General features: G+C 37.1%; 1 long non-coding RNA gene across 1 annotated transcript; it reads right to left on the bottom strand.

The window, feature by feature from the left end:
* Positions 1-8225: 8225 nt before the first annotated feature.
* LOC131904972 (uncharacterized) lies at positions 8226-27177 on the bottom strand. The gene is made up of 3 exons (XR_009377821.1): positions 26950-27177; positions 9469-9540; positions 8226-8522 (listed from the first exon to the last, which is right to left on the bottom strand). It is a non-coding gene; the product is annotated as an uncharacterized LOC131904972 (long non-coding RNA).
* Positions 27178-27957: the final 780 nt, after the last annotated feature.

Genomic DNA, 27957 nt, shown 5'->3' with positions numbered 1-27957 from the left:
AGGGATTCTGGGACCAGGGAACCAGCAGGAGGTTATGGGCACACCACAATGGCCAATAGATCAGAATTCTATAAAATACCTGGCAGACAGTTTGGTAAGGTCAAACAGTACTGAGTGAAGATGCCTCTGTCCAGTTCTCACATAAATATTTTGCACTGACAAATTTTATCACAATGGTTAAAGAAGAAGAGTTCATTAATTATGGAGGTAAGAAAGGTGAACACAGGAAGGGTAGGAGGGAAGAAGGAAGGGAGAGATGATGTAATTATATTTTAAATATTTTTTTCTAAATTCCTGTTGTGGAATATTAGTTGAAGATGTGTTACATTTCTTTCTGCTGTGGAACATTTGTTTAATGATGCAAAGATGTATTGCATTCTTTTATGTTGCATTTGTTTAACTGTGTGAAGCTGTGTTACTTTGCCTGTCTTAAACACCTGATTTGTCTAATAAAGAACTGAATGGCTAATAGCTAGGCAGGAGAAAAGATAGGTGCAGCTGGTGGGCAGAGAGAATAAATAGGAGGAGAAGTCTGGGAAGAGTGATCGAGGAGCGGGAAAGGAGAGGAGAACATCAGGGGCCAGCTACCCAGCTACACAGCAAGCCACAGTGTAAGAACTAAAGAGAGATATGTATAATAGAGAAAGATAAAATCCCAGAGGCAAAAAGTAGACAGGATAATTTAAGAAAAGCTGGCTAGAAACAAGCCAAGCTAAGGACATTCATAAGTAAGGCCAAGCTAAAGGCATTCATAAGTGTCATTATTTGAGAGGTGGGTGCTGGGCCTTACAAAGAGTAAAGAGTTAAAAAAAAAAAAAAACCTATAAACTCCTTTTTGGTTTTTTTGATAAAGTAAAAAAATTAAATCTCACTGCCTCCCACAAATATGTCCAGGGCCATATGGATTTAGTGAAGAATTCTCCCAGGCCTTCAACAAAAACCTAGCACCAATATTCATCAAACTATTCCTCAAAATAGAAAAGGAAGACATTTTTCAAATTCCTTTTGTGAAACCAGTATTATCAAATCAAAGACAGAAAAAAAGTTCAAATACAAATGACAGTTTATAGGTCTATATCTCTGGTGAACATGGACATGAAAATTCACAATAAAATACTTGCAAATTGAATTCAAAGTTATACATCATGATTAGCTCATTTTCATCCCAGTGACGCAAGGATGGTTCAACATGTGTAAATAAATGCAATCCACCACTAAAATAGACTAAGGCATAGAAAGCATATGATCAACTCATTAGATGCAGAAAAAGCCACTGACAACTTTTAACATTTCTTCACAACAAAAGGAATATAAGGGACATATCTCAACACAATAAAGCAATATACAGAAAGTCCACAGTCAGCATCATTCCAAAGGGAGAAAAAATTAAAGCATTCCCACTAAACTAAGCACCAAGAAAAAGATGTCCAATCTCTCCATTCCTGCTAAATACAGTGTTTGAAGTCTTGGCTAGAGCAATAAGAAAAGTGAAGAGGATGAAGGGATCACTTAGTTCTGCTTGCCTGTCCATTTGTAGCTAAAAAATTTGCTTTCACCTTAAAATTATTTTGGCTTTGCCATAACTTTGAAGACAAAGGATGGGCACGATGCTTCTCTGACGATACAAATTTAAAAGCTTTAAAAACTTTAAAAAGTATATTATACTATTGATTTTTTTATAGTTCTAACTACGCATGGATTTTTTTTGATAATTGGGTTGACTGGTTGGTTTTGATGGTAGATTAACGCACAAATCATATTTGATACTATAAGTGTAAAATTTTATGTGAAACTTGATAGCTTCTGTCCTGAGTATATAGAAGTTCCTTGAGTTTTACAGACGTTATTCAGATTAATTTTGGTATGTGATGTTTTTGTTTATTTGAAAGTTCTTTTTTAATAAAAAAAGCTTTCAAAATAAAAATAAGAATACATTTTCAAAAAGAAAATCTTTCAAAAGTGACCCAAGTCTCTTAAAAAGAAAATGTCCAAATTGAGCCTCATTATTTGGCAGCCCTCAAATGGTTAACAAATAGTGGGGACTCTCAGTAGGCCAGCCACAAGGGCCTCAAGTAAGTAAGTAAGTAAGTACATTAAGGTCCCTGATGTTATAATATTTTCATGGACGTCTACTATGAAAACAAACAAACAATAAAAACTCTATGGACTTAGTTAATCATCTACAGCAAAATATAAAATGACAGATAATAAAGAGTTTGCTACAACATTTTTTCTTTATTGACCCATGAGAATACAAATTCAGACAACAAACTGCTTTTCATGGACATAACTCCTTTTCATCTGACTGATATGATACATATATCCAAATATGGGTACTAATAAAACATAAAGTTCAAATTTTAACAACAGCCTTAGGCCTCTACATGTTTCAAATGTAAAAACTAAGAACAACTATTTTCCTAGAGCTGAGATGCTTTTTACTAAGATAAATAAGTAAACTAACAAAGAGGTTTTAATGAGAAAACAAACTCAGAACTACAGTGCTATTTTTCCTGACATTAAGATTGCTTTTTTATTATCCCATGCTGATGATAACAAAAAAGTGCCCATTTATTGACTATTCTCAATAATAAAATACCAATGTATTATGATATTAAGAAGGAAAACCAGTAAATAAAGGCAAGATTAAAAGATTGTAAAGATAAAAATATTTTTAGTAAGTAAGGATTTGTATATAAATTTTAAGATGTTTGGATATTTCCAAAATGGAAAGAAAAAAAATAAAAGGTTTATGAAAGCTTCGGGTAAAGATTAGGATGACTAGATGTTTCCAGGATGTAAAGGAAAAGTAGAAAGTTTTTACAAGTTGTAAGGGTCTGAGTGAGTGACTTAAGGTATATAAAAGATGAAACCTTGAGATGAAGTACATTGTATTAAAGTTTCAAAGTTCAATGCATGGATGTTGTACATCTTCTTAAGTCAATCCATTCTCATAAATTATTAATCTACTCTTGGTAGAATCTGTAAGTAGTGACCACTAAAGCTTTGCAAAACCAATTTAAATTAGCACAGACACCAACATCAACACATTAAATTATCACAACAATAAATTCCTTTGTTCATTTTAAGTTTGTTCATGTTTATGTTGATTTCTTTTCAAACTTTATTTTAATGTATTTGGTCTATGCACTGATGATTCTGATGATTTAAGTTATATTCCTGGAACCATATGGTAGAAGGAGAAAACCAACTCCCAGAAGTTGTCCTCTGGCTTTCACATTTATATACAAACATACACACAATCGCATATTCTTATGAGTAGTATAAAACTGGCAATCATAGGCTCCTTTATATGAATTTGTGGTCCCCAGTTGATATAATTGTTTGAGAAGGATTGGGAGGTGTGGGTTTGTTGGTAGAGTTTTGTCACTTAGGGCAGACTTTGAGGTTACAAAAGACTCATACAATTCCTGGTACTCCCTCTGTCTCTCTGTCTCTCTGTCTCTCTCTCTCTGCCTCATGATTGTAGTCAAGATGTCAAGATGTGAGCTCTCAATTGTTCTTTGCTCTACCATTATGGATTCTAACCCCCTCCCCAAGCCATAAGTCAATTAAATGTTTTATAATTTGCTTTGAAGTTGATACCAGTGAGTGAGATATTGCTCTGACAGGTCACACCATACTGTATTTTGGAGGAATGTGGGTGACTTTGGGACTTTGGACTAGAAAAGCAGTTGAACACTATAAATTGGGCTTAGTGGGCCATTCTAGCAAAAGACAACAGTGTAGAGAACAATGTGCCCAGATCAAAAGTTTTCAGAGGGAAACAATAAAGCAACTGAGCTAGACACCATTTTCATGATATATTGGCAAAGTACAAGCTGCTTTGTGCTCTTGTCCTAAAATTTCACTGAGGCTAAATTGAAAAAGTAGTGGACTAATTTCTTTTGGGTAGGAACTTTCAAGAGGACCTAATATTGGCACTGTCACATGGTTATTAGTAACCACTCTTCTGCAGGTCTACAATGAAAGAGAGCAAGTGTGTGTGTGCTGTGAGGGGGGGGCAAAAAGAAATAAAAAATGTACAGTTTGAGGGAAAAAAAGAGTACCTCAAAGGTAACATTGGAGACAGGGCTTGTGCTGAAAGAGATAAATGAGTAAAGGAGAGGCTGGGAACTCAATGGAATAAAGGGAGAGGTACCCTCAGGGTAAGACTACAACCACTTAAGATTCCATCTTGTGAAAGGAAAAGGTTTAAGTCATTTTCTGCTCCTAAAACAACAAATGAAAGCGGTCATAAATGTTACCCAAGGCCGTCAGGCTCCATCCCAAGTGAGCAACAAAACATGACAGCGTCATCCACGAGGTTTTGGCTTTAAAGTCAGGAAGGAGGAGTTGTAGGATCTTCTCTGCAATTAAAGCTGAGCATGTGGTAAAATACTCTGCATGAAGATCCTGAGAGGGCAAAAGGCCCTGAAAGGCCCTTGCATGAAGCTGTGAAAGTGAAACTGTATTGTATTAGAGGACTTGATATGTTGGAAATGCAAGATCTATGATAAGATGTCAAGGAATGCTGCATTGAGATAGTGGAACCAGCACAAGAGAGATGGGTATTATGAAGGCAGCAAAGTCTGGCTAAGCCATCTCATATCAGACACAGAACTACAGAATTCTGAGTTTTCCCTGCTGGGTTTCAGTCTTGCTTTCTTCCAGTATTTTCTCACTGTGCCCCCATTCCTCTTTTCTGGAACGGTAATGTATATCCTATACCCTTGTATGTTGGAAGTTTATAATTTGCCTTTTGCTTTTATAAGGTTACAATTAAGAGATTGTCTTGAGTCTTAATAAGAGGCTTTGGAATTTTAGTCAGTCTTGAGAATAAAATATTATGAAAATTTTTGAAATCAGACTAAATGTATTTTGCATTGTGATGTGGCCATATTGCTAAGAGTTTCAGGAAGTAAAATGTGGTAGTGTGAATGATGTCAACCATAGGCTTATATGTTTGAATACTTGGTCTCCAATTAAAGCCACTATTTGGAAAGGTTAGCATGTGTGACACTGATGGAGGATATGTGTCACTGTTGGTGGGCTTTGGGCACCAATCCCAGGGTACCTTTCTCTACCTAGTGCTTGTGGTTCGGTATGTGAGTTCTCAGCTGCTTCATTCATCATGCTTTTGCTCTGCAATTGTGTACTCTATCTCTCTGAAATGGTAATCCTAACTAAACATTTTCTTTTATAAATTGCCTTGGTCATGGTATTTTATCACAACATTAGAAAAGTGGCTACAACATCCACCCATTGAGCATAAAATCTAGTAGATTCTCATGTGAAAATAAAGAAAACCAATATATCAATCTAATTCAAGTTCAGCAAAGCTAACAAAGAAATGGCAGCATGTAGTGAGAATAATTAAACTGGGGTTTCAAAAGATTGAAACTTATTCCAAGCTCACCCATTTCTTCCCCATATCTTCAGCCAGCTATACACCAGTTCTAATGATCGTTTTCTTTGGTGTAAAATTAACCAGTATGACTTGTTAGTATGTAATAGAGATAATCTATGTAATTATGCTCTTAGTGGTGACTGGTCTATGGCAAGAACTCAATAAATGCTAATCATGATTAGTAAAAGAAAACAGTATGGGTGTATAGAGAGTGAAAAGTATTGCCATGGTGCTTAGTCAGTATTCTATTGCTGTGAAGAGACACCATGTCTATGGCAACTCTTATAAAGGAAATCTTTTAACTGAGACTTGCTTAAAGTTCAGAGGTTTAGTCCATGGTCATCATGACAGGAAGCATGGTGGTATGCAGAGAGATATGTGCTAAAGAAGTAGCCTGAGAGTTCTACATTTGAATCCATAGACAGCAGGAGAGAAGAGAAGAGACACTGGTCTGGGTTTGAGCATTTGAAACCCCAAAGCCATCCATTCACAGTGACATACTTTCTCCAACAAGGCACATCTCCTAGTCCTACTACCTAATAACCAAGCATTCACATATATGAGCCTATGGGGGCCATTCTTCCTCAAGCCACCAAATTTTCTCCCTGGCCCCCAGTAGGCTTGTAGAAATATAACGAAAAAAATTGTGTTCAGTCCAACTTCAAAAGTCCCCATAGTCTAGCATAGTTTAACCACTGTTTAAAAGCCCAAAGTCCAAAGTACCATCTGAGGACGATGATAATCCTTTAACTGTAACCCTCTGTGAAATCAAAATAAAAAAGCAGATTGCATACTTCTAACATACAATGGCACAGAATATACATTACCACTCCAAGTAGACTAGCTCCTGAACAAGGTACAAAGATAAGAGGCAAAACCAAATGCTTTTCGTTGAGTCACCCTTGTGTGTGGAATATCTTCTCTGAGTATATATTTGTCTGCATCTAAAATCTTCCTCTCCTTTCTCTTACAAAAATATCAATTACCATTTTAAGTTGACTATAATGAAATTTCAACCTCATCTTAATTAATTATATCAGCAAAAATTATTTACAAACAAGATCCCAGTTATAGGTACTGGAATTAGGACTTGAACAACTTGACCCATAAAATACAGTATCTACAAATTTGAAAAATGTTATGATATGAGGACCCAGAAAATGATCTCTTAAATTTCACTATTTATATATGAGTTTTTAAAGTAGTCTCTGTAGCTCAGACTGGCCTCAAACTTCCTTTGTATCTGAGAATGATCTTGAACTTCTGGCCCTTTCATCTCCATCTCCCAAGTGCTGAGATTATAGTCATGTACCATTTTACTTGGTTTTAGGTTGTATTGAGATCTAACCTAGGGCTTTCTATATGCTAGGCAAACTACCAACTAAGCTGTATTCCCAGTCCTCCATTCTTTTTCTAGTCAAAGTGATAAAGAAGGAAGAATTCTCCATGAATTTTGGGTTTGGTCAGCAACAATCATTGAACATGTCAGTCATGAGCAGACTTCTGTTGTTTCATGGGGTCAGACTGTTACTATTTCTGACATTCAGTCAGTATGGATCTCATCTGGAGAAAGAAGCCTATTCTAGGCAGAATATTGATAGTTAAGGAAAGAGAAGACTCTTGAGCCAAATTGAATATTAATCTCCTTCTTTTATATAATTGTGACTTCATTTCCTTATCTGTAAAATGAGCATGATGGACTGACAATATAACAATAAATTTTCTTATCCCAGTATTTAGTATATACATAAACACTTGATCAATAGTTAGTATTATAGTAATAGTTCCTCTTCCCTTGTTCAATAACAGCTATTTCTGATCACTGTTTCTTTCTTAGACTCTTAGCTTCTGATATTCTGATTATCATCTATTGTGTTGATATATGTCACTGATATGTTAATTTTAATTGTCCTTAGTCCTTGGCCCTAAGAGATTAAGAGGAAACATAGGTCTCCTAACCCATTGGCTACTCCATAGCCAACACAGTATTTTCTGTTTTCTACTTTGCCTCAGAACTATTTTACAAGTAAAATATCTGTAAATCATGAGATATATTTTAGAAATCTGTAGATCAAATATTATTGATAATAAATTCTAGGGGACATTAGAAACACAGTTGTTGGGCTGGAGACATGAATAGGTGGTTAAGGGCATGAACTGTTCTTCCTAAAGACAAATTCTATTCTAAGCACCCATATTAGGTGGCTCCCAGCTGCCTGTCTGTCATTCTAGCCTCAAGAGATCCAAAACCTCTGTCTCCCGAGGGCACCCAGAGTCATATGCACATATCCCTAACATACACACACATACACAATACTGAAAATGATAAAAATATTTTTTTAAAGCCACATTTGTTGTAATCAATGTGACTTGAAAATCTCAGCCATAGCTAAAAGTCTTTTCCAGAAAAGATTTTTAAATAAGCGCTGTGTAGACTGAATGATTCAACCAGTTTCACATTGAACTATTTTGTTGATATTTCTTTTTCCTAACTGAGTAATCGTTGAATGATTCATAAACACTTGGAAAATTCAGGAGACAGTGTCTCTGATGCAGTAAAAGCCTTGGTTAGCTCAGTCGGCTCTGCTCCTGAAGGGCAGAGCATACGTATCATTTATTCACATTCTTCTAGGTGTCTTTCAGGTACAAAAGCGATAATAAACATATTTGGTAAATGAATAACTAAATAACTAAGTGTTGACTTAATTAGATCAACTTAGAAAAATGCACATGAGGCTCTACTGCAAATATGTTTATTCATAAACATTCACCAAAATATTTTATTCATTCTCAATATGAAAGCAGATTTAGGGCCTCACAAGACTGGAATGCACTCAATGAATCATTTGGGTGTTTGCAGGCCAATCAAGATAATATTACTTCTAATTGGTATTCCTAAAAGTGGTTAATTTTTCCCCTATGCTTGACTTGTAAGCACTCAGGTGCAAAATTCGTTCTTGTCTTTAAGAACAGCTTAGTAATTAGTCCCCTTCTGAATCTTGGAACCAGAGTCTCCCACTGATGAGTAAAAATGAGGAAGAAGCATTTCAGCACACATGGGCACAGGCTTGTCGCAATGAAGATTTATTAGATCCAGCCAGCCAAGTGATCACTGGAAGCAAATAATCAAAAGAATGAATTTCCAGGGTGGGTTCAGCAAGTATTTCCTTTGTTCAGTAAACATACCCAACTCCAGTCTACTATACAGCAGGTCCATTAGACAGGGGACAGTGTATTTGCTAGCCCAGATCTTGCTTGAAGATGTTGACCTTGACAACACTATGACTTTGGTGATCATTTTTTTGTTTATAAATGGCTATAAACTTTGTGTTGCTCGGTTGAGGTCTTTGGGATTTGTTTGGCTGCCAGCTCTAGCTGCTGTTTGAAAAGAGCAGCACCATATGCAGCACATGCATATTCAGTGGTGTAGTTCTTCCTGTGGGAAGGGGGGTGCCAGGGCTCAAGGCTCACAATGTGAATTTGCATCCCACTTTGCATAAATTTGCATGCAGACTTCATAAGCCTCTAATTTCAAGTATGTAAAATGAAACGAATCAATGCAATCTACTGCAATTGTTTTCCAAGGCATTAATCACATGAAATACATCCCAGCTTTCCTTAACCAATTAATTTAATCACACCCAAGGTTAGCAGAGACAGGAAAGTAATGAATAATGGCTGCTAAGTGCCTGACCTAAGGTTGGGAGACTGACATATATATACATGTCCAGTCTCTGTACTTCTCCAGTATGTCTTTCTACCAATCCTCACACCTCTGTGGAAGATATATTAACATTTTAAAAATATTGCATTTTGTTCCACTATCTATCTCTAAAGAATTATACATCTCTATTTCATAGAAATAAAAGAGACAGTGTGACTTACTCTGACAAATGAACTGTGAGCAGAAGTGACATAAGTCCCACTGAAACAGAAGCTTTAAGAGCTAACACAAGGTGCAGTGTGTCATTGCCTTGTTTCACAATATAAGCAATAGTCTGTATCGAGACTACAACACTTCTTTGGATACAGGTGGAGACTAAGAAAAGAAGACTTACACATATCTCCATGAGGGTTGTGCAGCAGAAGAAAGACAAACAGCCATGTGGTATATGTTGGCATGTTCTTTGCTACAACATAATTAAAGTTTGGTAAATCATAATGGATGTAAGGTTTGAATGAGTAGAAGGAGATATAATTTTGTATCAAAAGTATTGTTTCAAAAGCTTTGCTTATGTTAACAACACTGAGGCAGAAGGAAATATATTGTACAATGTATTCCATGTCGCTAACAAATATGTGTAGTTGGGGAAACAATGCACCTGTTCAGGCTCGTTACACATTTCCATGCAGAAGACCAATAAAGTAGATATTATATATTCCATATTTGAGTAACATAGGATAGACTATTTACATTTCTTAATATTGGCAAATCCATAAAACTTTGTTCAATTATTGAGACAGAAATCATTTTTGTCTCTATAAAACTTTGAAATTCTTCATATCACACCATGAAATAAAACTCAATTAAGTACTACTTTTTAAAATCTTTGTTTAGTATCTTTCAATTCACTGTTAAATTAAAAGGGCTACCCAATGAACACTCAAATGATGAAACCTTAAATCCTGATTCTGAAAAATGAGAGGTTTTTGCTATTTTAAAAATGTAAAAACGTGAATGATTAAAAATAATACAGGAATATAGATGATAGAAATTCAAGGTACATTTTTCTTTGAACCAATCAATCCTAGTGGCTTTGCTTATGTCCCACAGTGCTGTCCTACAAGTTCCAAATGTGGAACAATATGTCACTGACGTTAAGAAAGCAGAAAGCTAAGCAAAGACAATGATACTCATTTATTTTTATTCCCATATAAATTCTCAAAAGGGAAGGGCCATCAATCACAAATATGTAACTTCTCAGTCTTTCTCCAAGCACACACAACTGGTTTATCAGTAATCACTATATAATTAGTAATTTCAAAGTTGCTTTGAAACTTCCACAGACTTATTTAAAATTAGTTTTCTTTCTTAGAGAAAGAAATAATACAGAATTTTCTACTATGTGAAATGAACCTCAAGGAAAGAAGATAAATATTCAGTGACAAACCACGAGAAAAACAAAATGGATTGATTGCTTACCAAAAGAGTGGGGGTTTAATTTACTTCTTCCAATGGCTCAGAAGCACACTTGCATCTCTGATCATATTTGAGTATGAGCTCTTCTACCAGAGTGAAAGCTCCCGAGTGTCTTTAGATATGGAAACTGTAAGATGATGCTTCTTACCTACTTTAATGGTTATGAAAACCATTTGGAGGACTCCACATTCCAGAAGTTTCAGAAATAGTGAAAAAAGAAAGCATTTAATTTTTAAAACTGGCATGAGTCCTAAAATAATAATGTTTATTAATTTATGAATGGCTGTGAGTATAGCTCGGAGTAGGCTGCTTAATTAGCATGAAAATTATTTCTTGGGTTTAGGAATTTAAATCACAGAAGGGGTGGAAAAGGTGCAATGGAGTCTTTTAGAATTAATGTTTTTAAATGTCTTAAAATGTTTTAATGTCTTTCTCGCTAATTGGACTCCCAGAGATCCACCCGGGGCCTAGCCATGGATCTCTGCATCCAGCTCCCTCAGTAGTTGGATGAGGTTTCTATCATGACAGTTAGGGTGTTTGGCCATCCCATCACCAGAGTAGGTCAGTTCGGGCTGTCTCTCGACCATTGCCAGCAGTCTGTTGTGGGGGTATCTTTGTGGATTTCTGTGGGCCTCTCTAGCACTTTGCTTCTTCCTATTCTCATGTGGTCTTCATTTACCATGGTCTCCTATTCCTAGTTCTCCCTCTCTGTTCTTGATCCAGCTGGGATCTCCTGCTCCCCCAAGCTCTCTTTCCCTCGACCGTCGCCCTTCACTATCCCCACTCATGTCCAGGCTGTTCATGTAGATCTCATTCCATTTCTCTGTCATTGGACGATCCCCATGTGAGGAGGGTTTATATGAGCGAGAATTGTTGAGACCAAGGTTGGATAAAGCACAGAGACAAATAGCCAAACGAATGGAAACACATGAACTATGAACCAATGGCTGAGGGGTCACCAACTGGATCAGGCCCTCTGAGTGGGTGAGACAGTTGATTGGCCTGATCTGTTTGGGAGGCATCCAGGCAGTGGCACCGGGTCCTGTGCTCATTGCATGAGTTGGCTGTTTGAAACCTGGGGCCTATGCAGGGTTGTTTGGCTCGGCCTGGGAGGAGGGGACTGGACCTGCCTGGACTGAGTCTACCAGGTTGATCTCAGTCCGCGGGGAAGGCTTTGCCCTGGAGGAGGTGGGAATAGGGGGTGGGCTGGGGGAAAGGTGAGGGGGGTGGGAGGGGGAGAACAAAGGAATCCGTGGCTGATATGTAGAACTGAATTATATTGCAAAATAAAAATAAAAAATTAAAAAATGTTTTAATGTCTTTAAAAAAATCTAGATTAGATTTTGTTTCTAGATTGTTTGGTCATAGAATCAAGTACATTCTCTTTATAAAGGTAATGCCTGAGACTGTTCCAGGAATTCTGTGGTCCTACAATGTTTCTTCAGGAAAAGGCAGAACTGTGCATAACAGTCCTTTAAAACTGCCTGACCATGGCCATTCAATATTCTGACTGTCCACAAAGGAGGAGCTGTGTCTGTCGGCAGAAGTTTAATTTGATGAATAAGCCAACATTTTTTTTTTTTTCCTTTTTGGGAAATAACACACAATATCACCAGACTCAAAGTCTTTAGTGATGATAGAAGTTAGAACAGCCATTCTGAAGCTGTGGTACTTCATACTGGGTTTTACAACTTAACTATCAATTACATTTATATTCACTAATCCAACACACACACAAACACACACACACACACACACACACACATCAATGACAGAGGTAAAATAAACAAAATAATTAGCTTTATAGTTAGCTTTATATTATCTTTCATGATTCATATGTCCGTTACCTGTATTTTATTCTTCCTCAGATTTCTGGGTGATAGACATTTTAACTGAGATATGATGACATCTCAAAATAATTTCAATTTGCATTTCCCTGATGGCTAGGGTTATTGACTACTTTTAAAATAATTATTGATCATTTGTATTTCTATTTATTTTTGAAAATTGTTTATTAGATTTATTATCCCATTTATTGAATGGCAGATTTATTTCCTTGAAATGTAATTTTTGCAATTCTTTGTAAATTTTGGGTATTAGCCCCTTGTCTGAATTAAGCTGATAAAGATTGTTTGCATTCTGTGGGATGTCTGTGTATTCTCCTGATAGTTTTTCTGTTGTGCATAAACCTTATTTTCATGTAGCCTCATAAGTTGATTTTTGGAGCTATTTTCTGTGCTATTGGTGTCTATTTAGAAACCCCTTGACCATCTCAATATCTATTACGTTTTTATTTAAGTTTATATATTTATTATGTATTTTTCTAGACATTTCAGCATTTCTGATATTCAATTAAGGCTTTTTATTGCTCCATGTGGAGTTGACTCTGTTTTTTGTATTTAATTCACCTTTTTTTTCTGGTATAAAAACTCTATGTGGTAGCCACAGTTGCAGCCTGGGTCCTCTAAATGGAGACTTTAGTGTGGTTTTTCAAAAGCTAGTCAGTGCATTTCTGATAGGGAGACTCAGTGAACATAGTCATTTTACAGAGGTCAGGGGTCAGGTAATTTAGGTTTTGGAGACAGCATCAAGGGTGGCCTTGGAGAAGTTGTCCATGGTGCATCCCATAGCTGATATGTAGCAGTCATCAATATCTGACATCAGCAGCAGCTTCTTGGGCACAGACAATGCTATGTCTCTGGGGCCAGGGATGAGGCACACCTGCACAGAGACATAATAGCAGTCACCTTCTGTGGTGTGGTATGGGGCTTGACAATCTTGCTCCCCTAGTAGCATCTCCACACACAGACAATGGAAGACTTGGCTAAGCTGATGGCCCATCAGATGGCAGTGGCTACCTTTTTAGAGCACTTAACAAAGACCAAGATGACCATTGTAGTTCCCAAGAGTGTCAAAAGCCTTGAATCTGGTCTACTGGCCAGACCAAGACAGCTTCTGCACTGGTGGGATCTTTAGAATCTTATATTTTAGTGACATTCACAGAAAAAAACCAATAATCTCAGATTTCTTGATGGGCAAGGAGAATAGAAAGTTCTTTTCCAGGGATGAGCTTCATTTCTTTGACCACAGCCTAACCACGAAAGTGGTCATTAAGACTACTGCAGAGTCCTTGGAAGAAGCAGGCACAGCCTCTCAAGTCTGCTCCACCCCCTGTCTTTCTGGCCCTCCCTTGGCAATCCTGCACCCCTGCACTGCGGCTGCACAGATGTCATCTGCCATTTGGTGTTTTTGGGGAAAGAAGGCAAATTGGTTTTTTACAAGGTGAAAGATATGAATCTAATTTCATCTTCTGCACCTAGAAATTCATCTTTGCCAGCACCATTTTCTTATGTATAAGCATTTCTTCCAATTATAGTTTGCCTCCTTTGTCAAAAATTGAAGTCATCTTGATTGCTAAGAAAGTGTCTCTTCAGACGGTGTTAGACAGGTTTTTTTTTTTTTTTTTTTTGAGAAAAGGAAGTATTTGTGTTATAGTCATGCTGTTGAGAAGAAGCAGAGTTAGACACAGAGGGTTACAGTGAAGAGGTCCTGGCGAAGGGATTATTTATATTAAGGGTGAATATGTTGGAAGGATCAGCATAGCCTTCTATTCCATTCCATTCCATTGGTTCACTTATTTTTATGGCAGTACCAGGCTCTCTTTATTACTATAGGTTTCCAGTGTAATTTGAGGTTGGGCATCACAATACTCCCAGTATTATTCTTGCTCTTCAGAATTCCTTTGGCTATTCATGCTTTTTTTGTGGTTGCATGTGAATTCTTGAATTGTCTTTTCTAAATCAGTTAAACAGGATGCTGGAATTTTGATAGATATTTCATTAAATTTGGAAATGACTTTTGGTAATGTAGTCCTTTTCACAATTTGAATTCTGCTGAAATAGGAGCATGGAAGATCTTTACAGCATCTAGTATCTTCATTAATTTAATGTTTCAGTGCCTTGAGCATTTTGTTGTAGAGGTCTTTATCATTTTGTTCAGGCATATTGCTAAATACTTAATTATTTGGAAATATTTTGTGTGGGACATGTTTCCTAATTTCATTCTCTGAGAGTAAACAGTGGTATATAGAACAGTTGTGTATTTTTATTTTACATTCTAAGGTTTTAATTGCAGTAGGAGTTTTCTCAGGTGTAGACTAGAAAATACTGAGCAGGAATGTTGCCAGTCTTGAATCCTGAGTAAACACGATCTTCCTCATTCCTTAGGTGTTTAGGATTTTTCCTGTCCTTAATATCTTTCAAGTTCCTCTTGTAGCTTTGCTGTCAAACTGGTGCTGATTTCTCACTGGTTTGCAGTGAAGCTTTGGATATAACCTCTGGTCTCAATGTCACCGTCATTTAGCCATTCTTAATATGCCAATTTTTTTGGAACACCAACTTTTATTGCTATAATAATTCTCACATTATTTATAAATAATAAAGTACCATAAATACTGACCTTCAGGGCCAGTACAAGTTGTATTTAGTCAGGCTTTTTTTTTTTTTTAGTCCTGAAGTGAAATTTCAACTCTTTCTAATTTTGTTGCAGCCAGCTATAGTAAAATTTCCAAAGATGCCTGGGACATTTAGAAACAGTGGCATTACAAAACCATTAATGTGATATTGTAGAGCTTGTCATGAGCACAGTGAAACCCCATTGTAACACTGGTGTTATGTAGGAAGGAAGACCCTTGTCAGAATTTGCCCTGAAGTGAGAGAGCTGAGTATAGCTGACCTATAGATATACAAAGCTGAGTTCCAAGGATGCAGAGATTTCATCCTGGAACTGAGCAAAATCCATGACATTTTAAAATTTATTTATTTATTTATTTATTTATTTATTTATTTATTTATTTATTATTCGGTTTTTCAAGACAGGGTTTCTCTGTGTAGCTTTGGTGCCTGTCCTAGATCTCGCTCTGTAGACCAGGCTGGCCTTGAACTCACAGAGATCCACCTGGCTCTGCCTCTTGAGTGCTGAGACTAATGGCGTGTGCCACCACAGCCCAGCCCCATAACATTTTAAGTAGGTACTCCTTTGCTTTTATTTCTGTGAAATAGGTACTTATCATTACCACTGACAAAAGAAAAATAAGAGAAATGAAATAGAATAAGCAAACAGAACTAGTTTTAGTACTAGGATTAGATAAAATTGAAGTCATCGTGATTGCTAAGAAAATGTCTCTTAGAAAATGTTAGACAATTTTTTTTTTGAGAAAAGGAAGTATTTGTGTTATAGTCATGCTGTTGAGAAGAAGCAGAGCTAGACACAGATGGTTACAGTGAAAAGGTTCTGGTGAAGGAAATATTTATATTAAGGGTGGATTGTAGCATGAATCTTAACAGTTCTTATTAATAAGATCAAACCTGTGGCCAGGTATTGGGGTGAACACTGGAAGATCAGAGAGACAGAACAAGCCACAGCTAACCTCACCTGGCCAACTTTTCCTCAAACTGGAAACCTCTGTGTCCTCATATCCAAATGGCTCTCAGCTGAACTGTGCTGCTAGAAGCCTGAAAGCTTAACCAGCCAAATGCTTAACCAGCCAAGTGCTTCTAGTTTCTGGTCCTCACGCCTTATATATCTTTCTGCCTTCTGCCATCACTCCCTGGGATTAAAGGCTTGCTTTCTGGGATTAAAGGCGTGATGAGTCACCATGCCTGTCTGTATCCTTGAACACATGGATTTCTGCCTCTGAAATGCTAGGATTAAAGGCATGTGTGACCACTGCCTATTCTTTATGTTTAATATTGTGGCTGCTCTGTCTCTGACCCCAGATAAGTTTATTAGCATGCACAATATTTGGGGGAATACAATACCACAGTGGATATGTTGAAATGATTGACATAGGATTAGTTCCCAGAGATCGGCAGAACTGGAAAGTTGTTCTTCCTTCCATACATCATTGAAAAATGAAACACAGGTCAAGAGGTAGACCTATGAAGAGAAGAGGAAAAAATATCCCCAATACCACAGCATAGATCAATGAGGGAACAAGAAAGAAATGCTTCAAATTCTCTGTCCTCATACCATAAACCTCCTATATTTCATTGGCTAAATCGATCAGAAGACAGATGTAATGGGCTGCAGCTTCAGGAAGAGCATGGATCAGATGGAGGTAAGTGAGCAAGGAGTAAGATTCACTGTATCAACAATATCCATTTCCACCATACTTTCTTTTTTCTATTTTCAAAAGGGCTTCATTTGGTTTCATACATCAGTGAGGTATATGCAGGCAAAGCACAATGGAAAATGTGACCCCATCCTTGCCAATAGGACTACCAGACACACATGTGTTTAGATTTATCTAACTTCATCTAAAATTGTTAAGCTTTCCTTTTGTATGTTAACATACCATGGATTTCTATTTCTCATTTCAAAACTCTTATAACTTGAGCTCGATTTTCTAAATTCATACTTTCCTTCTTTAAATATACCAAGAGCCAATAATATTAATGAGATGCATTTTTTAATGGGTACCAGTTGGAATTCATATCAAGGAATGTCCAGGGAAACAATGTCTTTACCACTGGAGGAGAGCTCATGATATTTTGTGGTACAGCATGGTGTGTTTATAGGCCAAATAACTATTGGTAACATCTCATGGGATTTCTCTACCAAATATTATGTCTTTACCAAGTGTGACTTGTCCACATGGAAAAAGAGTGAAGGTGAAGATTCAGGGTAATAGGCAGGGTACCATCCATAGAATACAACCCTGTAACCTGAAAATGATTACATTGCCTTTGTAGAAAGAGAGTAGAGGGAACTATGAAGAGACAAGGAATAACTGGTCAGACATAAATTCCAACATCTTGTTGCAAAGGATATAAGTAAAAGAAATAGGGTACATGGTTCTAGAGCCTTCATGGCTGCCAAGTGTTAGGAAATATGCAGTAAGTATTTTGGTAGTGGCCAGTGAGAAAAAGATGTCTAACCTTATATGTAGTGTACCAGTTCTCCATTGAGTTCGACAGTCACTGTTCTTCTCTTAACAGCTGGCTTTCCTCCTTTGTTGTGGGGAGACCATGTACATGTTATTTCAACCTTTTTTTCTATTTATTTATCTATCTATTTATTTATTTATTTATTTATTTTCATTTTACATACCAAACACTATCCCCCTCCTTCCCCTTCTCCCACTCTCGGCTCTGCCTCTCTCCCGCATCTCACCCTCCATTCACTCCTCATAGTAGATAAGGCCTTCTTTGGGTAGTTAAGACATGCTGGCATACCAAGTTTGGGCAGGACTAAGACACCCTCCCCTCCGCCCTGCATTAAGGCTGAGTAAGGCATCCCACCATGGAGAATGGGCTCTAAAAAGCCAGTTCATGTACCCAGGATAGGCCCTGGTCCCATTGTCAGGGGCCCCACAAACAGATCAAGCCATACAACTGTAATCTACATTCAGTGGGCCTAGTTTGGTCCCATGCAAGCTCCCCAGCTCTTAGTCCAGAGTCTGTGAGCTCCCACTAGCTCAGGTCAGCTGTCTCCGTGGTTTTTCCCATCATGATCTTGAAAACCCTTGCTCATATAATCCCTCCCTCTCTTCAACTGAGCTCCAGGATCTCAGCGAAGTGCTTGGCTGTGGGTATCTGCATCAGCTTCCATCATTCACTGGATATAGGATCTATGATGACAATTAGGATAGTCACCAATCTTAGTACAGAGGAAGGATAGTTCAGGCACCCTCTCTATTATTTCAACCTTTTAAAAAATCAGTATCCTCATTATGAAAGTTGAAATAATAGTTACCATTTACAGATTGTTCCAAGTAATAAAATACCATGCATAAAGTATTGAATATATAACCAATGTCCAGGAAATAATGATCTTATACTTTGAAAAGTTTTGACCACACTTGCTTTCTTAAGTGTATAATTTATTTATATGTAAAGAAGATCCAACTACTGTTGCACAGTTACAGAAGAAATTACAGTTGTCATCTCTCTTCACGTCTTTACCATTTCAAAGTTCCTCTTCTTCCTTATCAGGCATATGCTTTAAAAATAATTAAGAGGGGGAATATGCCCAATTAAAAAGAAAAAGGAAAAGGAAAAAAAATTACACTCATACTACATGTCAGTGAAGGGGAAACCTGACAAGGGATTTCAATTCCTAGTGGAAATGAAAAAAAAATCTAGAAAGGAAAGAGGGAGAAAAGATTAGCGTGTGTGTGTGTGTGTGTGTGTGTGTGTGTGTGTGTGTGTGTGTGCATGTGTGTGTATATATATATATATATATATATATATATATATATATATATATATTAAATCTGTGAACATGTCATCTTATAAATCAAAGTGAGGACAAGAATAAGTGCTATTATAGCAATTTTCAGTCTGTTTGCTATTTTGATTGCTGTGAATATTCTGGGGAATGGCAACTGCCTTTTGAAATAGCATGTATTTATGTACTGATAAATAAATCAGCCAGCAAATCTTGGGAACTTCAAAATCAGCAGGTCTCTGAAGCAGTCACAGCAGAAGATGTGAGTCTTCATGTTGCCACCTTCACACCAAATACAGACTATGATCATCATCTAGTCACATCAGCTGTGTGTTTATTCCCTACACTACTGCAACAAATAAAGACTCAGAGGCTCAAAAATGGATGTATATCTCACATCCATTCATAAGATTAGGTTGATTCTCCATTTCACCATTGCAAACAGTGACAAAATAAACATAGGCCTGCAATTTTCTCTCTGGGATGCTTTTTTTTTTCATTTGCTTTGGATGTATATCTGGAAATGCAATAGTATATTATATGGCAGACATATTTCTAGGTTTTTATTGTTGCTCTTTGTTCTGAGACCAGGTCTTATTGCTTAACCTGGCAGGACTAAAACTTTCAATCTGTTTGACTCTAGCTTCTGAGTGCCAGTATATCAACTGGCACTCATCTTATAAACTGTGAGTTATAAATTGAAGTAAACAGGCATTTCAATCCTAATATCTGAAAAAATAGACTTCAATCTAAAACTAATCAGAGCAGACAAGGAGATACACTTCATTCTAATCATGGAAGTGGTAAACCAATAAGACATTACTCTTCCAAATATGTATGCACCAAACTTTGGTACCATTTACAAAGAAAATACACTACTGGAATAAAAGGTATATGTTAATGTCAACACATTAATAAAGTATGTAATTTAAACACTACACTTTCTCCAATGTATAGGTCATCTGAGCAAAAAATGAACAGAGAAACATCAGAATTAAATAACATTATCCATAAATGACCAGCATTACACATTAACCTTAAGGGTACAATAGTGTCATGTACACTATTTTAGTAACCAACAATGCTGTAATTGGGCTTAAGGCCTGCTCAACCAGATAGAAATCATATCTGGTACTGGAAACCTAGGCAGCTACCTAATGAAGTCTTTGATATTAGAGGAGATTATACAGCTGCCACATTACTAAACGTGCACAATCCTGAATAACATTCCAAATATGTATATGCCTGTTCATAAGTGTAGTGCTCACCACTCATCAACATATAGAGACTATTATAGAAGACTAAAACTGATAAAATTACAGAGTTGTGGTACCTAATCCCAACTGATGAATCTATAATACAACTCCTGTACCTAAGTCTCAGGGATCATTGTACAAAAAGGAACAGAAAGATTATGAGAGCCAAAGGAAGAGTGTTTTCTGTGAGATTGTGTCTTAGAACTCTCAGAAAAGTGACATCCATGAAACATCATCAACCTGGCTACATAACCAATACCAGAGCAAGGACAGCATAAATGAGTATGCTAATGTAGAAAGGGAAAAGATCAAGAGAAATCAACCCTAGGAAAAAACGATAGGCACCTCAGGAATATAGAAAGCAGAGATATAACCTTCCCAAGGAAAGAGCATACCAACTGGTTTTCCAATACCAAATAGTTAGCCCTGAAACATATTCATATAAGTAATATTATATAGACTAAGCAGGTATAATTTAAAATTCAGAATATTTATATTAACTCTTTTAGAATACATATACGTATCTATACAAAGAAATAGATATATTCTTCATATATACATAGATGTATATATATATACATGTTCATATGTGTATATACATGCACACACACATACATATATATCCATATATCCATATATATCTCACAAAGAAAAAAAGCCATGAATTTGAAAGTGAGAAAAGGTGATAGTAAATGGTAGGGTGTGAAAGAAGGAGAAAGACTGAGAAATGGTGATGCAAATATACTATAAGCTCAAGAAAACCAAATCTCCAATTTATGAATATAGGAGCATTTTCCATTTGTGTGTGTGTTTGTGTGTGTGTGTGTGTGTGTGTGTGTGTGTATGTATCATTGTCTTGTTTGAGTAATTGGCCAATGCTGATCTTATAAGATATGTTTGGAAGGAATCTTTCAATTTTTTGAATTATTTTGAAAAGAGTTGGTTTAAATTTGGTAAAATTCCACATTGAAACTATCCAGATCTGGATTGAATTTTTCTTTGTTGGGAAAATTTTTATTAGTAATTGATTCTTGGCACTTGTTATTGGTCCATTCATATTTTTATGTACCCATATTTCAATTTTAGTGGGTTATATGTGTCTGGAAAATTGTCTATTTCATTTATGTATTCAATTTATTAGGATGAAGCTACTGTTCATAATGGTCTCTCATGACATTTTGCCTTTTCTGTGATATCAGTGGTAATATCCTCTCTTTTGTCTCGTATTTATTTATTTATTTATTTATTTATTTATTTATTTATTTAGGTCTTCTGTCTTTTTTTTTGATTATATCTACTAAAAGTCTATCATTTATGTTCTTGTTAAAAAATAACTCTTCCTTTAATTTATTTTTATATTTTTTCTTATACTTTCATTACTCATTTATGTTTTGATCTTTGTATTTCTTTTATTCATTTGAGGTTTCTATTGTTTTATTTTTATATGTCATTGAGAAGTCTTATTGGGCTGTTTATTTCAAACCTTCAGCAGAATGAAGTAGATCAATAGGCCAAATACTGGCCAGTTGACCAGGAAAGCTCTTACCATCTATGTCACATGTGCAAAGGGAGCACTGGCCAGACCAGAGTGCTCTGGTATGGCTGAGTCTGTAAGAAGGCAACGGAGTTTCTTAGCATCCAGTATAAGTTTTTATTTCATAATAAAAAAACTTCACTTAAACACTTATTGCTAAATAGAAAAGATATATGAAAAAAGGAAGTAAACCAACTAAATGAGTCATATTTTATACACAGAGCATCCATTATACTTGTCCTTCTCAATAAAATATCATCTTTTCAAGTCTTGTCTTTTTAAAAAGCGCTAAAAAGAAAGAAGTAGATAAAGGGGCAAGGAATTTTGCAAACCACAGACTTAAGATACAGTAGTGGCATTGAGGAATGAAGCATATCACTCCATCCAGGAGCCAGGAGTCTTGTAGAGGTCTACACCAAGGGATGATTCATCCTTTCAATCTCTGGTTAGAATCAGATCCATAGAAGATTAAGACTGAAAGGCACCAAAGCAATCAACATAGTTCACCATCTCTACAGATGAAAGTTAGATAGACCACTGTAGTCCAAAGCATTCAAAACTATGGCACTGAGTATTACGGGTCTATTAGTCTTCTGTTCACGTTGTTTGTCCAGTCTGTGTCATGTAGTAACCATCTGCTGGAAACTCTTGGGTGAATTCAGTCTAATGACTTTAATGATATGCCATTCAGATTATTCATATCAACATTTTCATACGATGAAGATAATACAAATTAGTTTATTTAGTAGGGAAAAAACCATGACAATAAGAAAACATTCTTTTTCTCATACACAAATTTGTGGTTGCCTCCTAAAAAGAGAATGTCTTCAGATATGAGAGCTTATGATCCATATCAGTAGTTCTTAAGTTACGGACTCCAAGGCAGCAGTATACTGCTGTGGTGGTATTGTGTTCCCCAAAATATTGTGTACCCTAATAAATTTATCTGGGGTCAGAGAACCGACAGCCACTAGATACAAAGGCTAGAAAATGGTGGCACTCACACCTATAATCCTAGCACTCCAGAGGTAGAAATCCTTCTGGATCTCTGTGAGTTCAAGGCCACATTGGAAATGGCCAGGCATGGTGACACATGCCTTTAATCCCAGAAAGCAAGCCTTTAATCCCAGGGAGTGATGGTAGAAAGGAAATATATATAAGGCGTAAAGACCAGAAACAAGAAGCATTTGGCAAGTTAAGCATCTGGCTGGTTAAGCTTTCAGGCTTTGGAGAGCAATTCAGCTGAGACCCATTCTGGATGAGGACTCAGAGGCCTCCAGTCTGAGGAAGCAAGACCAGCTGAGGATCCGGCAAGGTGAGATAGCTGTGGCTTGTTCTGTCTCTCTGATCTACCAGCATTGACCCCAAAAACTGGCCTTGGGTTTGAATTTATTAATAAGAACTTTTAAGATTCCTGCTACATACCACCTTAGAATTTGTAGGAAGTGTGAATTCTTGAGCTCACCAATATCTTCACAATTACCAACTCAAAAGATGAGGCTCAGTAATATGCACTTTAAGAAGTCCTTCTTTCAGATTATGATACACACTAGACTTCAAGAGTACTCATGTAGAGAAACCAGTATATGTATATAAAATAATTGAATGAAATATATGTATACATTATATGTGTGTATATATTAGTAAATGAAATATATGTATAATTTTATTGTGGAATTAAGTGAGGGGATATGTGTGTGCCATAGTGTAAGTGTAGAAGTCATAGACAATGTTGTGGAGTTTGTTCTCTACTTGTACCAATATGTGGTGTATTAGCTACATTTCTGTTGCTGTGATAGAATCTCCTAAACAACTTACAGAATAAACTGAGGAACTTGACTTGCTGCTGTGGGATGGTCTGTATGTCAAATGTGTTGCTGATTGGTCAATAAATAAATCACTGATTGGCCAGTGGCCAGGCAGGAAGTATAGGCGGGACTAACAGAGAGGAGAATGGAGAGAACAGGAAGCTGGGTGAGAGAGACACTGCCAGCCGCCACCATGACAAGCCGCATGTGAAGATCCCGGTAAGCCACAAGCCATGTGGCAAGGTATAGATTAATAGAAATGGATTAATTTAAGATATAAGAACAGTTAGCAAGAAGCCTGCCACGGCCATACAGTTTATAACCAATATAAGTCTCTGTGTTTATTTGGTTGGGTCTGAGTGGCTGTGGGACTGGCGGGTGTCAGAGATTTGTCCTGACTGTGGGCCAGTCAGGAAAACTCAAGCTACAACTTGCAGTCCCTGAAAGGAGACAGTCCATCATAGCAAAGAAAGCTGGGCCAGCCCAGCAATCAAGAATCAGAATGATCATATTTTATTTGCATACTAGAGTCAGAGTGGGTTGGTGGGGGAAGATGAATGGAAAGGGAGAGGGAACTAAGAGGAGAAGGAGAAAGGAAAGAGGAAATAAAAAGTGAAGTCAGGCTATAAATAGCCTCAAAACTTGTCCCTAGTGATATACTTCCTCAATCAAGGTTCCAGCTCCTAAAGATTCCATAACATTCCCAAATACCATCACCAGCTTGAGAACAAGTGTTTAAACATAAGCCTTTTAAAAAATTTATTTATTTTTATTTTATATGCATTAGTGTTTTGCCTGCATGTGTATCTGTGTGATGGTGTCAGATCCCCTGGAACTAGAGTTACAGACAGTTGTGAGCTGCCATGTGGGTGCTGGGAATTGAACTCAGGTCCTCTGGAAGAACAGCCAATGCTCTTAACCAGTAAGACATTTTTCTAACACAAAGCATGAGTCTTTGTAGGACATTTCACATTTAAGTTACAGCACTCTGCATCTGACTCCCAGAGGATTATGGATATTTCATGATCCAAAATGAGTTTAGTCCAAGTTCAAAAGTCTCCATTGTCTTTAACAGTTCCAACACTATTCAAATATTCAAAATCTAAAGTCTCTTTGCAGACTCAAGGCAAGCTATTAACTGTGACCTCCTATAAAATAAAAATCTAATTATATACTTCCAAAATAAAACGGGCATAGAATATAGTGTCCCATTCCAGAAGAGAAGAGGGCCATAGTGAGGTTCAATTGAACCAAAGCAAGACCAACAACCAGCTGGATAAACATCAAATACTATTCTTCAGCTTTAGCACCTGAGACTTTAGTTTCAAAGGGCTTAGGTGGCTCTAGTCTTTAAACTTTATTGCCTATAATATACATCCATATCTTGGGACAGTTCCACTTCTGTATGTAGTTTTCTTTTGCAGAAATTCTATGACCCTGACATCTCTAACATCCTGTAGTCTCCACTGCCACCTAGGTATCACCGTTACAGATTCATACAGAGGCTTCTCATGGGGACTTCAACCCTGCCACAAGATGAATGGATGATTCCTTTCATCTTTCAACTGTTGTGCCTCCAAAACCAGTACCACATACACAACACTTCAAAGTTTTGCTGTCAGAATGGAATGGATCCTGCCCACCCTGGCATCACAATTACAAGGTATTCTGTTTGCTGAAGTGTGTGAAAAACTCCCTTCCTCCCCAAAAAATCCTGGGTACAGTGTCACACATCTTAAATCCCAGCACTAAAGCGGAGGCAGGTGGATCTCTGAGTTCAAGGCCATCTAGTCTATATAGTGGGTTCCAGGACAGCCAAGGCTACACAGAAACAAACAAACCAATAAACAAACAAACAAATGAAAAACAGAAAAGCAGAAAGAAAAGAACTTCCTGAGGGAGTTGCTTTCCAGAAGCAAGAATTACCTTAGGCTCTCTCCCTTCACAAGTTGGAGACTTTGGCAGATGGTGTCCTACCCTTGGAATATCTTTCCTATTGTTTCTGTGCACAACAGGAATCTTGTTTTTAATGGCTTTAATCACTTTAACAACTACAGCCTCTTTTTCATCTTGGTGACAACCTTACACTTCCCCTCTAAACTGCACATATTTTAATTTCTTTCTGACTCATTTTTTGTTATTTCTCATTATATACTCTCAATAAAATGATCAGTAATAACTATGCCATGGACCCAATGATATGCTGTCTTGAAATTTCCTTCAGCAAATAAATTAGTCATTACTTTTTAACTCAGCCTCTTGAAAATTCTCAGGACACAGACAGAATGCAGAGAGATCCTTTGCAATAGTATGACCCAACTGTCCTTGAGCCCAGTTCCAATAGACTCCTTAATACCCTCTGAAGTCTCATGAGTCAGATATCTACTCTTTGCATTTTTATCAGCCATCTGATTTCCCAACAGGGACCATTAAGCTCTGCTGATGACGTGTGAGGGCTTTTCTGGGCCAAAGTACCAAACTACTCCATATTTGTTTTTCAAACAAGTTTCAAAAGCTATGAATCACATAGTCAGGTTTAGTACTACAATGACCCCACTCCATGTACCAATTTCTGGTTATCTACTTTTCTGTTGCTATGATAAAATACCACAACAAAAAGCAATTTGGGGAGAAAAGGTTTATTTCCTCTAAAATTTCCTGATGGGTACAGTCTATCGTGGTGAGAACATGAGGTCAGCCTGACAGTCAAAAAGCAGTGAGAAAACAGGAAATGAGGCTATGTGACAAAACCTCAAAATCTATCTCTAGTGGCATATTTCCTCAAGTAAGCCTCTACCTTGTATAGGTTTCACACCTTCTCAAATGTGCTACTATTTTGAGATAAACTGTTTTTGAGACCAACTATTCACACACATTGTCCTACGGAGAACACTTCATATTCAAACAATAACATGTTAGTTTCAGGGATCAAACTCAGGCTTTCAGGTTTTTAGGCGTTGAAGCTAGTAAGTATTTTACTCTCTGAGCCCTCATGCTGTCCAAAAAGCAGTATTTTCAAAGGTGCATATGATTCTAGCCCTGGAAATGTTCAATGGTCATCTATATAGTTATAATGTAAGACTGAAAAATAATTGTATTAGTATAAAACATACAACACAGTTCTTCATGAGTTATGTATTCTCATACAAAATGAGATGCATGTGGATGATTTAGCAAAGGTTTCCTAGATTTTTTTTCACTACAGGCTCGCTGAGCTACAAGCAGTGCTGGCAAGCACACTATGCAGTTTACAACTTTAAAGGGGAAAAAAATCCATCAATTAATTTGCAGTAATTAAGGTACAAAAATACAGTATTCTAAACTCTGTAGACCACAGGAATAAAGTAGCCCAGAAACAACAGATTGGGAATAAAAGCTTTAACACATTTTACACTTCCCCTTCTAGCTATCACCTGCCCCAGCAGGATACTACTGAAGAATTGCCTGTAGACAGACTGAAATAAACAGTATATGATCTGTGCTATAATCCTCTGGTAATTCAACATTAAATGTAAAAAATGCAGAAAGAGCCAACGAAGGGGGTAGAAAGATAACATAGATTGTTCACATACTTAGAAAATTAAGTTCCTCAACTGCCAAGTACAAATCTCTCATGGTCCCATCCTTCATGGCAATAGTTCATCTAGTTGTGATGCCAAATATGTAGGCTGAGCAAATCTTCAGAAGTAAGATTTAAGCTGTTGGTTCAGCTCCCACCTTCCAGGCTTAAATTCAAGGCAAGTCACAAAGTTTTCTTTCTTGGAACCAATACTGCTCGGTTTAACTTTTGCCTCCAATTTGATCCTAGAAAGAAGTGTGAGTGGAAAATTAGGATATTTACTTTCCTCCAAACTCTCGGCAATATGATTACATAGACATTTTGGGTTATTCCTTATTCTTTGTTAAGTTAATTGGATTGTGTTAATTATAAATGAAAATTGAAAGGATTCTAAATGGACCAAAAGCCTACTTTGTATTTTCACTGGAAAACTGTATGTTGCTTAAAGCTTATTTACCAAGGTTGTCTGACTTTCATGTGCCTTTCATTGCCTGTAGGCTGTTGTGAAATTCCAAAGAGATAGAAGTTAAGGTGTAGATATTGGAGTTCAGTTGAAGAGAGAGGAAAGGGTTGTAAGAGCAAGGGGGGTCAGAATCATGATGGGAAAAACCACAGAAATAGCTGACCCAAGCTAATGGAAGCTCATGGACTCTGGACTGATAGCTGGGGAGCCTGCATAGGACCGAACTAGGCCCTCTGAATGTGGATGAAAGTTGTATGGCTTGATGTGATTGTGAGTCCCCTGGCAATGGGACCAGGACTTATCCCAGGTACACAAACTGGCTTTTCAGACCCTATTCCTTTTGGTGCAATGCCTTACTCAGCCTTGGTGCAGGGAGGAGGGGTTAGATCCGTCCCCAACATGATATGACAGCCAGTGTTGACTACCCAAGGGAGGCCTTACCCTCTATGAGGAAGGGATGGGGTGGGATGGGGATAGGTGACAGGGAGCAGGAGAAGAGGAGGAATGGGGAACAGGGGCTCATATGTAAAAGGAAAGAAATTTTTTAAATAAAAATTA

Source organism: Peromyscus eremicus, chromosome 2 (genome assembly GCF_949786415.1).
Source record: "Peromyscus eremicus chromosome 2, PerEre_H2_v1, whole genome shotgun sequence".
Taxonomy (NCBI): Eukaryota; Metazoa; Chordata; class Mammalia; order Rodentia; family Cricetidae; genus Peromyscus; species Peromyscus eremicus.
The sequence above is the reverse complement of the archived record's forward strand: the minus strand, read 5'-3'. Positions and strand labels throughout refer to the sequence as shown.